The sequence below is a fragment of the Ambystoma mexicanum genome, chromosome 4q, assembly GCF_040938575.1.
Source record: "Ambystoma mexicanum isolate Mex_15411 chromosome 4q, UKY_AmexF1_1, whole genome shotgun sequence".
NCBI lineage: Eukaryota > Metazoa > Chordata > Amphibia > Caudata > Ambystomatidae > Ambystoma > Ambystoma mexicanum.
The window spans coordinates 10476769-10491055 of NC_090928.1; positions in this window are offsets into that span (position 1 = coordinate 10476769).

Below are 14287 nucleotides of genomic sequence, written 5' to 3' on the forward strand. Positions count from 1 at the left end.
CATGAGATATGATATCCAAATCCTTCCCATTCCAATCCTGAAACCCTTCCTTTAGCATGAGATGTGATATCTCAATGTTTCTAATAAAAAACCTGAGACCCTTCCTATAGCAAGAGATGTGATATCCAAATCCTTCCCATTCCCATCCTGAGACCCTTCCTATAACATGAGATGTGATATCCAACTCCTTCCCATTCCAATCCTTAAACCCTTCCAATAGCAAGAGATGTGATATCCAAATCCTTCCCATTCCAATCCTGAGACCCTTTCTATAACATGAGATGTGATATCCAACTCCTTCCCATTCCAACCTGAGACCCTTCCTATAGCATGAGAAGGGATATCCAACTCCTTCCCATTCCAATCCTGAGACCCTTCCTATAGCAAGAGATGTGATATCCAAATCCTTCCATTTCCAATCCTGAGATCCTTCCTATAACATGAGATGTGATACCCAATTATTTCCCATTCCAAACCTGAGACCCTTCCTATTGGATGAGATGTGATATCCAACACCTTCCCATTCCAATCCTGACACCCTTCCTATACCATGAGATGTGATATCTCAATGCTTCTAATACCAAACCTGGGACCCTTCCTATAACATGAGATGTGATATCCAAATCCTTCCCATTCCAATCCTGAAACCCCTCCTATAGCATGAGATGTGATATCTCAATGTTTCTAATAAAAAACGTGAGACCCTTCCAATAGCAAGAGATGTGATATCCAAATCCTTCCCATTCCAATCCTGAGACCCTTCCTATAACATGAGATGTGATATCCAACTCCTTCCCATTCCAACCTGAGACCCTTCCTATAGCATGAGAAGGGATATCCAACTCCTTCCCATTCCAATCCTGAGACCCTTCCTATCGCAAGAGATGTGATATCCAAATCCTTCCCATTCCAATCCTGAGATCCTTCCTATAACATGAGATGTGATACCCAATTATTTCCCATTCCAAACCTGAGACCCTTCCTATTGGATGAGATGTGATATTCAACACCTTCCCATTCCAATCCTGACACCCTTCCTATACCATGAGATGTGATATCTCAATGTTTCTAATACAAAACTGAGACCCTTCCTATAGCAAGAGATGTGATATCCAAATCCTTCCCATTTCAATCCTGAAACCCCTCCTAAAGCATGAGATCTGATATCTCAATGTTTCTAATAAAAAACTGAGACCCTTCCTATAGCAAGAGATGTGATATCCAAATCCTTCCCATTTCAATCCTGATACCCTACCTATAACATGAGATGTGATATCCAACTCCTTCCCATTGCAATCCTGAGACCCTTCTGATAGCATGAGATGTGATATCTCAATGCTTCTAATACTAAACCTGAGATCCTTCCGATAGCATGAGAAGTGATATCTCAATGCTTCTAATACCAAACCTGGGACCCGTCCTATAACATGAGATATGATATCCAAATCCTTCCCATTCCAATCCTGAAACCCTTCCTTTAGCATGAGATGTGATATCTCAATGTTTCTAATAAAAACCTGAGACCCTTCCTATAGCAAGAGATGTGATATCCAAATCCTTCCCATTCCCATCCTGAGACCCTTCCTATAACATGAGATGTGATATCCAACTCCTTCCCATTCCAATCCTGAAACCCTTCCAATAGCAAGAGATGTGATATCCAAATCCTTCCCATTCCAATCCTGAGACCCTTTCTATAACATGAGATGTGATATCCAACTCCTTCCCATTCCAACCTGAGACCCTTCCTATAGCATGAGAAGGGATATCCAACTCCTTCCCATTCCAATCCTGAGACCCTTCCTATAGCAAGAGATGTGATATCCAAATCCTTCCCATTCCAATCCTGAGATCCTTCCTATAACATGAGATGTGATACCCAATTATTTCCCATTCCAAACCTGAGACCCTTCCTATTGGATGAGATGTGATATCCAACACCTTCCCATTCCAATCCTGACACCCTTCCTATACCATGAGATGTGATATCTCAATGCTTCTAATACCAAACCTGGGACCCTTCCTATAACATGAGATGTGATATCCAAATCCTTCCCATTCCAATCCTGAAACCCCTCCTATAGCATGAGATGTGATATCTCAATGTTTCTAATAAAAAACGTGAGACCCTTCCAATAGCAAGAGATGTGATATCCAAATCCTTCCCATTCCAATCCTGAGACCCTTCCTATAACATGAGATGTGATATCCAACTCCTTCCCATTCCAACCTGAGACCCTTCCTATAGCATGAGAAGGGATATCCAACTCCTTCCCATTCCAATCCTGAGACCCTTCCTATCGCAAGAGATGTGATATCCAAATCCTTCCCATTCCAATCCTGAGATCCTTCCTATAACATGAGATGTGATACCCAATTATTTCCCATTCCAAACCTGAGACCCTTCCTATTGGATGAGATGTGATATTCAACACCTTCCCATTCCAATCCTGACACCCTTCCTATACCATGAGATGTGATATCTCAATGTTTCTAATACAAAACTGAGACCCTTCCTATAGCAAGAGATGTCATATCCAAATCCTTCCCATTTCAATCCTGAGACCCTACCTATAACATATGTGATATCCAACTCCTTCCCATTCCAACCTGTGACCCTTCCTATAGCATGAGAAGTGTTAAGACGGATTTCTGAACTCTGTCCTGGTGGCGCAGAGGTTCAGAAGGCCAACCTAATTACTTGGAACAGGGTAACCTCTGGACAAGCCAGACCAATCAAGGTAGCGATCGCGGCGGTCAAGACTAGGTCTCAAGAGGGGTGAGGGTGACTGAAAGCCCGCAATGAGCACACAAAGCAAGAGCGCTTACAAACTACTCCAAACAGTTGTTTATATCAAAAATAGATACACATTTATTATAAGGCCTTGAAACTAATAACCACAGTAAAAGCAGCAATATACAACGATATTAAACCAACACATACACTATCCACCCAATATATATACAGAATACACAGTTTCACAGCATTAGCAGCACGAAATATGTTATCCACCTGCAGGGGAAGGAAAACAGGCAGTGCGAACCAATGCGTGTGATATGTCCGCCTTCTGAGGCCCCTAACTAGATGGTAGTCCAATCCCTACGAAGAGTGGAGCCTAGCGCTCAAAAGTACCTGCACACGCCGGTGCCAATGGGCAGAAGGTGAAGCTCTTCGGAGGACGTTGAACAGCTCTGTAGGGAGCTCTAATGAAGGAGAACACGGTCCGCGACTCTAGCGCAGCCTCCACTGTGAGGCAGAAGCAGGGCGCGAGTACGGACAAGGGGTGCTGTATTTACAGCGGGGAAAAGCAAGGGGCACTGCAGGAGGGCGACCAGATCCTAGCTAATCTACTCACCGGTCCCCGAAGCAAGCAGGCCCGAGCTTCTCCTCGATAGATACAGCTTCTGGCAGGTTCTGAAGAGCAGGGAACGTCTCGTCGTCGTGCAGAGTAAAAAGACGTCCCGATCGAAGAAACAAGCACAGTTTTGTCGCCACAGCAGGGCAACGGAACGGCCGGGTGTATTCAAGCCAAACGAGCACTGCTCACCTCTAGCTTAGGACTGCTAAGCAAACGAAGCGTGTGAGCATGCCCCGGACTCAGAATACCACCCAACCTGTCGGCGATTACAGAGCAGGCCTCCTTAGTAAGCTGGTCAGTCAACTGGATGGCCCAGAGACACTTCCGAAGGCTTACAGCAGGAGTTGATGAAGGTGCCGGGAATAGCTGGTCCTGCTATTCCAATAGGTCGAAGCGCCAGTACAGGCCTTCTTGTTCGATCTTAGGTGGAAAGGGCTTCACCGGACGACAGCAATGAGGAGCAGAAGTTCTTCAGGGGGTCACCAGCGATTCCTCGGTCCAGCCTCGTGTTCGCAGGATACTTGGCTCCTGTATCCCTGGGTTCGTAAGAACTCAGGAGATCGACCTGGTAGTGGTGTTTCCAGCTCCCTCTTATCCACGGTTCCCTTCGCGCCAAAACGGAGGGGAGCCAATGGGAGATCCGCTCATCAACACACATACCATACGTGGACCAATCACGGACCACAGTGGTCCCAGGCATTCACACCACCCTAGACTCTCTGGCACCCAGGATGTGTATTGGGACCAGACAGCCCAGCCCACATCCTGGGGGCACTCAAACGACATGTAGAAGCCCGCGAAAGCAACCGTGTTTCGCGGGAAACTACATGCCCAAATAAGGAAGGCCCCGGGTCGCCTGACCCGGGGGAAGGTAAAGGGAGCAAGACGGACAGTGGACGAGACAAAGGAGCCTCGTGGTCCGGCCATTTTGGGTAGCCGGGCCACCCTTTTGTGTTCGCGGCAAAAAGGTGCTCAGAACGGCAAAAGGAGCTCAAAATAAACCAAATGATCGCTGCCACCAGCCCAGTCCCTGAATGACTTGCACCGATCCAAAAACCATCCTATAAGAGTGTCTAGGGTCTGTAGAAGGCTAGAGACCCAAGAGAGCTGTAACTTAGCTTACAGTGCCCTCTTGTGTCGTGTTGCACTAAAATGGCGACACGATAAAAGAAACTACGGGAAACAGCGTTCCCCGGTACTGACTGTCTTAAGGGCATGTCAGTTTCCCCGTAAGAAAGGAGCGAAAGCCCAGAGGAGTACAGCAGAAGGCTGCACTTCTCTGGCAAAGTCAAGAAAACAGGTTGAAAACAATAGCAAAAAGTTTAGGGGTTGCCACATGGAAGGAAAGTTCCCTACAATAACGAAATCTTTCCTAACACTCGCCCCTCCCAGACTATGGACAGGGGGAACTAATCCACCCCTGGATGAGTCTCTTGTTCAGGTCGGTAAAACATTCTGGACAACCCATCAGCATTGCTATGTTGGACACCTGGCCTATGCTCAATAGTGAAGTCGAAGCCTTGTAGACTTATGGACCACCTAAGCAACTTTGGATTCTCCCCCTTCATGTTCATTAGCCACTTTAACGGCTTATGGTCAGTCTGCACAGTGAAGTGGGTCCCATAGAGGTAGGGCCGCAGCTTCCTTAGGGCCCACACAACAGAGAAACATTCTTTCTCTACCGTGGACCATCTGAGCTCTCTGTCCTTAAGCTGGCGACTAATAAAACCGATAGGGTGTTCCTTACCCTTCTCATCTACTTGTGATAGTACAGCTCCTATCCCAGTGTCAGAGGCATCCGTCTGCACGATAAAAGGTCTTTGATAATCAGGGGCCCTGAGCACAGGGGCCTGGCACAAGGAGTCTTTCAAGCCATTGAAGGCCTTCTCACACTCGTCAGTCCAAGTTACCTTCTTGGGTTTCTTCGGAGTTGTGAGGGCAGTCAGAGGAGCAGCTATGGTGCCATAGTCTGCCACAAAATTGCGGTAATAACCCGTGAGTCCTAAGAAGGCTCTCACTTGGGTTTGCGTAGTGGGGGTAGGCCAGTCTTGTACCGCTGGTACCTTACTGGATAGAGGCTGTCTCCTCCCTCCACCTACTTCATGTCCAAGGTAAACCACTGAGCCTTGTCCATTTTGGTGAGGGGCCACTGGGACACCCTCAGAAGAGCTAACTGAAGGACTGCTTGGGAACAGGTCGGGGAGAGGTTCAGACTCCTCTCCCACAACGTCTGAAGCCAGTAGCAGTGCTGCGATTTCGACGCTTGGGCCGAAAGCCTTCAGCCTATTCACGTGAAACACTTTTAGAGCCTGTCCAGGCCTTCCAAGGTCCACTGAATAGCTAACCTCACCCAGGGGCTCCACCACTGGGCAAGGGCCTGACCATTTGTCCTGTAAAGCTCGAGGCCTTATGAGATTCATGATCAGGACTTGCTGACCAAGTGTAAAGTTGATGAGGGAAGCTTTCTGGTCGTACCAATGTTTCACCAGCGCTTGCCCTGCCTTCAATTTATCACTGGCCAAGCCCATCAGAAGTACCATCCGTTTTCTGAGCCCTAGCACATAATCAACTACATTGGTAGTAACCGGGGGAGTGGGCATCTCCCATCCCTCCTTGATAATGGCTAAGGGTCCCCGTACGGGATGACCGAACAGAAGTTCGAAGGGGCTGAAGCCAACACCCTCCTGTGGTACCTCTCGGTAGGCAAACGGTAAGCATGAAACAAGAAGATCCCATTTTCTTCTCTGAGGCTCCTCCAGAGCCCCAATCATGCTTTTTAACGTCCTGTTAAGACGCCCCCCCAGACCATCGGTCTGGGGGCGGTATGCAGAAGAGAACCTGTAGGTGACCCCACATTCTTTCCACATAGCCTGCCTATACTTCGACATAAAGTTGCTGCCATGATCCGACACAACTTCTTTAGGGAAGCCAACCCTAGTAAACATGCCGAGTAAAGCTTCTGCAACTGGCTTGGCAGTTACAGTTGTAAATGGGACGGCCTCAGGATACCTGGTTGCATGGTCGACCAGCACCAGGATAAACCTATTGCCTGAGGATGTTTGCGGGTCAAGGGGACCAACCATGTCGATCCCTACCCTTTCAAATGGTACCCCCACAACTGGGAGCGGTACCAACGGAGCTTGGATTGTCGCGCCAACCTTACCAGACAACTGGCAGGAGGCACAACTCCTGCAGTGACTTTCTACTTGCACCCCCATCTTGGGCCAGTAGAAGTGCATGGATAACCTTTGCTTGGTCCTCCTCATACCAAGGTGACCAGCAAGGTGAACGACATGCGCCAACTGCAGGAGGAAGGGCCTAACAGCAAGGGAAACCACCAACCTCCTATGGTCTCCTTCTGTAGACTCTGTGGGCTCACTATAAAGGAGTCCACCTTCCTGGTAAATCCTTTGCAACCCAGGAGGTTCACCCTCAAGCTGGGAGCAGGCCTGTCTCCTTAGGCCTTCCAGAGATGGGCACTCACGTTGGCCCTTACTGAAGTCGTCCCTATCAGGACCTCCTTCAACTAACAAGTCTTTTAGTTCAGGATGGTCGTTGGGGTCGAACACTTCAGGCATCGCCACCTCCTCGTCAGGCTCGGGCGATTGACCAACTCCCTCCACCGCAGTGGTAGGCGAGTTCGGGGGAATATTCTCTTTCCCCCGTCGGGACTTGTTGACTCCTTTCGCCTTGGGTTTCCCCTTCGGCTGGGGCGGCGTATTGGACTTGGCCAATGCTGCCCGTGCTTGAGACCGTGTGTAGGGTCTTTCGGCAGTGTCTCCTACGAGCCCTAGAGCTCTGAGATCATTGCCCAACAAGACCTTTCCCGGGACGTTTCTCTGAATGCTCACTGGAATCCTAACTGCTGTACCATTTAAAGTTAGATTAACAGGGATCACGGGAAACATACGGAGGGGGCCGTCAGCCAACTTAGTGGGCATCAGAGTAGCTCTGGCAACTTCCTCTGAGTCTACCAAGGTAGAATCCACTACAGTTCGACTGCACCCACTATCCCTAAGAGCTGGAGTATCCACTCCATTGATCAGCACACTGTCTTTAAAGTAGTGCTTGGTATTATCCGGAATCCTAGCATACGCCTCTGCGACTTTAGGCTCCCAGGAACCCAGGGACACTAAAACTACCTCAGCCTCTATTCCGCTGGGAAATGAGTCTGAGGAGAAGGATGCTCCTGTAATCTCTTCTTCCTCGTAGGAGGAGAAGGCCAGATTAGCGGAGTGGACCCCCAAAGGTCTAACCTTACAACGGGGATCCCCCTTCACATGGTCAGTTGCTCCACAAGAAAAACAAGCCCCATTGGGTCTGTTTACGTAGGGAGGCTTATTATAACCAGAGTTCTGTTTCGGAGGCGAACCTCCACTACCCTGTGAGTTCTCGGATGGCTTACCCTTATTTTTCTTTTTGTGGCCCTTATGGGAAGATGATTTAGCAGATTCCCCACCCTCCATATCTTTGGTCTTTTTCCCTTCCTCCTGCTTACCAGGATGAGTTTTGTCCTTATGGGACACTCGATGTGACACCCATAAGTCTGCTGCAATGGCCAGCTTCTTAGGATCTATCTCCTTCGAATCGGCCAAATGCTGCTTAAGCTCCGGGGAAGAAGAAGCAAAAATGTGTTCCAGCATGACCAGATTGATCATGCCTTCGAAGGTAGAAACCTTATAACCTTCAACCCAGCCAGTCAAGTTTTTCAGGGACTCAGCTACATACGACACCCAAGTACCACCTTCCTTTTTCTTATACTCTCTAAACCTTTTCAAATATTGGGTCGGAGTCTTCCCAAACTTTAAAATGAGAGTCTGCTTCAACATTGCAAAATCAGCGCGCTCAGCCTTCGACATTTCCATAATGGCACTGCAACCAGAATGGGGCAGTCTGCTGAGTAACCATGCAATCTTATCCGCATTATCAACCTCTTGAACCTCGCATGCATACTCAAACGCATTTAACCAGTCCATAATGTCATTTCGTTCCTCATACACACTGAGCAGATCTTTTGGAAACCGTGGATGAGAGGAAGCCCCAGAACCATGTCCAGGACCCTTGGACCCATTTGCGAACTGAAGCTTGGCCAGTTCCAACTGGTGATCCCTGTCTTTTTGTTTTTCTGCCTGGTCGATTTTCAGTTTGGCTATGCTGAATTCAAGCTCCTGCTGCCTAAACCGCAGCTCTTGCTTCTTGAATTCAAGCATAGCCTCCCCATCAACACTGGCAGAGGAAACGTTAGACATTACATCCTCCCTGTCCTCGTGGTCGTGATGGATCAGTGCAGCGGCAGAACCGTCGGTTCTGCCAGTGAGAGCAGCCCCACCACCTTCTGCACTGTCCTCGGAAGTTATAGCGTCAAGCTGCGCTTCTTGCCACGCCACGATTCTCTGGATCATTTCCAATTTAGTGCCTTGAGAGGAAACCCCTCTCTCCGCACACATCTTCTTCAATGTTTCAGATTTCGAAGCATTTAAGGTTAATAAAGTATTCGTTTCCATACTGTCGATAGGACTATGGCCTTTTTAACGTTATATTCAATACTTTACTGCGTGTCCTGGTTGGAATAACCTGAAAACGCCTTAGCTCGTGCGCAACACTGGATACCTTCAGTCGTATCCCACCGCTGTACACCAATTTGTTAAGACGGATTTCTGAACTCTGTCCTGGTGGCGCAGAGGTTCAGAAGGCCAACCTAATTACTTGGAACAGGGTAACCTCTGGACAAGCCAGACCAATCAAGGTAGCGATCGCGGCGGTCAAGACTAGGTCTCAAGAGGGGTGAGGGTGACTGAAAGCCCGCAATGAGCACACAAAGCAAGAGCGCTTACAAACTACTCCAAACAGTTGTTTATATCAAAAATAGATACACATTTATTATAAGGCCTTGAAACTAATAACCACAGTAAAAGCAGCAATATACAACGATATTAAACCAACACATACACTATCCACCCAATATATATACAGAATACACAGTTTCACAGCATTAGCAGCACGAAATATGTTATCCACCTGCAGGGGAAGGAAAACAGGCAGTGCGAACCAATGCGTGTGATATGTCCGCCTTCTGAGGCCCCTAACTAGATGGTAGTCCAATCCCTACGAAGAGTGGAGCCTAGCGCTCAAAAGTACCTGCACACGCCGGTGCCAATGGGCAGAAGGTGAAGCTCTTCGGAGGACGTTGAACAGCTCTGTAGGGAGCTCTAATGAAGGAGAACACGGTCCGCGACTCTAGCGCAGCCTCCACTGTGAGGCAGAAGCAGGGCGCGAGTACGGACAAGGGGTGCTGTATTTACAGCGGGGAAAAGCAAGGGGCACTGCAGGAGGGCGACCAGATCCTAGCTAATCTACTCACCGGTCCCCGAAGCAAGCAGGCCCGAGCTTCTCCTCGATAGATACAGCTTCTGGCAGGTTCTGAAGAGCAGGGAACGTCTCGTCGTCGTGCAGAGTAAAAAGACGTCCCGATCGAAGAAACAAGCACAGTTTTGTCGCCACAGCAGGGCAACGGAACGGCCGGGTGTATTCAAGCCAAACGAGCACTGCTCACCTCTAGCTTAGGACTGCTAAGCAAACGAAGCGTGTGAGCATGCCCCGGACTCAGAATACCACCCAACCTGTCGGCGATTACAGAGCAGGCCTCCTTAGTAAGCTGGTCAGTCAACTGGATGGCCCAGAGACACTTCCGAAGGCTTACAGCAGGAGTTGATGAAGGTGCCGGGAATAGCTGGTCCTGCTATTCCAATAGGTCGAAGCGCCAGTACAGGCCTTCTTGTTCGATCTTAGGTGGAAAGGGCTTCACCGGACGACAGCAATGAGGAGCAGAAGTTCTTCAGGGGGTCACCAGCGATTCCTCGGTCCAGCCTCGTGTTCGCAGGATACTTGGCTCCTGTATCCCTGGGTTCGTAAGAACTCAGGAGATCGACCTGGTAGTGGTGTTTCCAGCTCCCTCTTATCCACGGTTCCCTTCGCGCCAAAACGGAGGGGAGCCAATGGGAGATCCGCTCATCAACACACATACCATACGTGGACCAATCACGGACCACAGTGGTCCCAGGCATTCACACCACCCTAGACTCTCTGGCACCCAGGATGTGTATTGGGACCAGACAGCCCAGCCCACATCCTGGGGGCACTCAAACGACATGTAGAAGCCCGCGAAAGCAACCGTGTTTCGCGGGAAACTACATGCCCAAATAAGGAAGGCCCCGGGTCGCCTGACCCGGGGGAAGGTAAAGGGAGCAAGACGGACAGTGGACGAGACAAAGGAGCCTCGTGGTCCGGCCATTTTGGGTAGCCGGGCCACCCTTTTGTGTTCGCGGCAAAAAGGTGCTCAGAACGGCAAAAGGAGCTCAAAATAAACCAAATGATCGCTGCCACCAGCCCAGTCCCTGAATGACTTGCACCGATCCAAAAACCATCCTATAAGAGTGTCTAGGGTCTGTAGAAGGCTAGAGACCCAAGAGAGCTGTAACTTAGCTTACAGTGCCCTCTTGTGTCGTGTTGCACTAAAATGGCGACACGATAAAAGAAACTACGGGAAACAGCGTTCCCCGGTACTGACTGTCTTAAGGGCATGTCAGTTTCCCCGTAAGAAAGGAGCGAAAGCCCAGAGGAGTACAGCAGAAGGCTGCACTTCTCTGGCAAAGTCAAGAAAACAGGTTGAAAACAATAGCAAAAAGTTTAGGGGTTGCCACATGGAAGGAAAGTTCCCTACAATAACGAAATCTTTCCTAACAAGAAGGGATATCCAACTCCTTCCCAATCCAATCCTGAGACCCTTCCGATAGCAGAGATGTGATATCTCAATGCTTATAGCAATCCTGAGACCCTTCCTATTGCATGAGATGTGATATCTCAATGCTTCTGCCAAACCTGAGACCCTTCCTTTAGCATGAGATGTGATATCCAAATCCTTCACATTCCAATCCTGAGACCCTTCCTATAACATGAGATGTGATATCTCAATGCTTCTAATAACAAACCTGAGATCCTTCCTATAACATGAGATGTGATATCCAACTCCTTCCCATTCCAAACCTGAGACCCTTCCGATAGCATGAGATGTGATATCTCAATGCTTCTAAAATTAAACATGAGAACCATCCTATAACATGAGATGTGAAATCCCAATCCTTCCCTTCCCAAACCTGAGACCCTTCCTATAGCTCGAGATGTGATATCAAACTCCTTCCCATTCCAATCCTGAGATAGCTTTAGATGTGATATCCAACTCCTTCCCATTCCAATCCTGAGACCCTTATTATACCATGAGATGTGATATCTCAAGGCTTCTAATACCAAACCTGAGACCCGTCCTAAAACATGAGATGTGAGATCCAAATCCTTCCCCTTCCAAACCTGAGACCTTTCCTTTAGCATATGTGATATCCAACTCCTTCCCATTCCAATCCTGAGACCCTTCCGATAGCATGAGATGTGATATCTCAATGCTTCTAATATCAAACCTGAGAACCTCCCTATAGCATATGTGATATCCAACTCCTTCCAATTCCAATACTGAGACCCTTCCAATAGCATATGTGATATCTCAATGCTTCTAATATCAAAACTGAGACCCTCCCTATAGCATGAGATGTGATATCTCAATGCTTCTAATACCAAACCTGGGACCCGCCCTATAACATGAGATGTGATATCCAAATCCTTCCCATTCCAATCGAGACCCTTCCTATAACATGAGATGTGATATCTCTATGCTTCTAATACCAAACCTGAGACCATTCCCACAGCCTGAGATTTGAAATCTCATTTCTTCCAATACCAAACTCGAGACCCTTCCGATAGGATGAGATTTACTATCTCACTCCTTAAAATACCAACCTCGAGTCCCTTCCTAAAGGATGTGATTCTAATACCAAACCTGAGACTCTCCCTATAACAAGAGATGTCATATCCAACTCCTTCCCATTCCAATCCTGAGACTCTTCCTATAGCATGACATGTGATATCGAACTTCCCATTCCAATCCTGAGACTCAGACCTCCCCGTCTAACTTTCTCACCACTCCTAGCTCCCGGATTGATCATGCACTCCTGCTGTCTCTTCTCTCCCTTCTTCTGCTTCCTTTCCTCTCTCCTTCCTCATCTGCCCTAGGTCAGGCTCCTTCTACACCTCCGCAGGGATTACTGATTTGTACCCCTCCCCACTCTCAACTCTCACTCAGTTTCAAACACTCATCTGACATCTGCCATTTCCTGGAAGTACCCGACCTTGATGTTCTTGGTCTAACCGAGACATGGTTGACGGCCAGCGCTGTCTCGAGCTTTGACACTTTCCTCCCTGATGACAAGTTCCTCTCCATGCCCAGATCCAACCGTTCTTGAGGGGGAGTATCCTTGTTTCCTGTAGTAAATTGCTTTCCTTTGCAGGCCGACTCCTCTCACGAATGCCTTGTCTGCATGCATTCTCTCTTTCCTGGCGAATCTCTCACCGTGGCTATTTGCCTACCCCCTTCCTCTCAGTGGATGGACTTCTCCATCCTAGCCTCCTACCACTCAACTCCGCCTACTTGGAGAATTCAACATGAACCTGTATGCTTCCTGACCTGGACTTTTACGAGATCTGCAACTCTTCATGTCGCTGGCCCTATACACTGCAGGAAATACTCAGGATTTTCAGATCTCAGACCTCCCCCTCTGTAACCCTCTCAACAATCCTCTCCCGTGGTGATCAAGTTCTCATCTCCAAAGAAGGCTAACTGCCAGCTGTTCCTCCTCAGTGGAGTTCTCCCTTTCTGTCCCTGCTCCCTGCACCGTTTCGCGTTGCAAGTACACGCTTCCCAGCTTTCTTGTTTAGACGCGTGTTCCCTGCCTTCTCTCTTCTTCCCGCTGCCTTCAAATCAACAAATGAGCTTCAAAAGATACACGGTGTATGTACTGTGTCCGTGCGTTTGTTGTCGAATCCTGACGTTTTTAACCACTGTTCTCCCATACAAGGGGGGGTCAACATCTACTGCTGTTCACAGGCTGATTGTATACGGCTGAAATCTTCAAGGCATTATCAGCTTTCCTGACTGTTTTGGAACGTGTATTTGCCATCTGTTAATGCAGTCGCCCTGTGTTCATCGTCCCTTCTACTTTACAGGCTGCACTCCCCTGGAGATCACATTCTCCTCTCCAGAGCAGGCTAACTACCAGCTGCTCCTCCTCATAGGCGTTCATCCTTTCTGTCCCTGATCCCTGCTCCGTTTCGCGTTGCAAACACTCGCTTCCCTGCTCTCTGGTTTAGACGCTGTTCCTCCTCATAGGCGTTCTTCTTTCTGTCCCTGCTCCCTGCACAGTTTCGCGTTGCAAGTACTCGCTTCCCAGCTCTCTGGTTTAGAAGCGTGTTCCCTGCCTTCTCTGCTCTTCCCGCTGCCTTCAAATCAACAAATGAGCTTCAAAAGATACACATTGCTCAGAATGCTTTATAACACCCATTATTCATCATATAGCCGTAACCCACTAGACGTATTGAAATGTGCTGTAAACTAGCAAAACCAGCTAGAAAATGTACTTTCCTCGCGTTTTTGTAAATGCGAATTCTGATGGGTTCCCATGTATGTACTGTGTCCGTGCGTTTGTTGTCGAATCCTGAAGTTTTTAACCACTGTTCTCCCATACAAGGGGGGTTCAACATCTAGAGCTGTTCACAGTCTGAATGTATACGGCTGAAATCTTCAAGGCATTATCAGCTTTCCTTACTGTTTTGGAACGTGTATTTGCCATCTGTTAATGCAGTCGCCTTGTGGTCATCGTCCCTTTTAGTTTACAGGCTGCACTCCCCTGGTGATCACATTCTCTTCTCCAGAGCAGGTTAACTACCAGCTGCTCCTCCTCAGAGGCGTTCCTTCTTTCTGTCCCTGCTCCCTGCACCGTTTCGCGTTGCATGTACTCGCTTCCCACCTCTCTGGTTTAGATGTG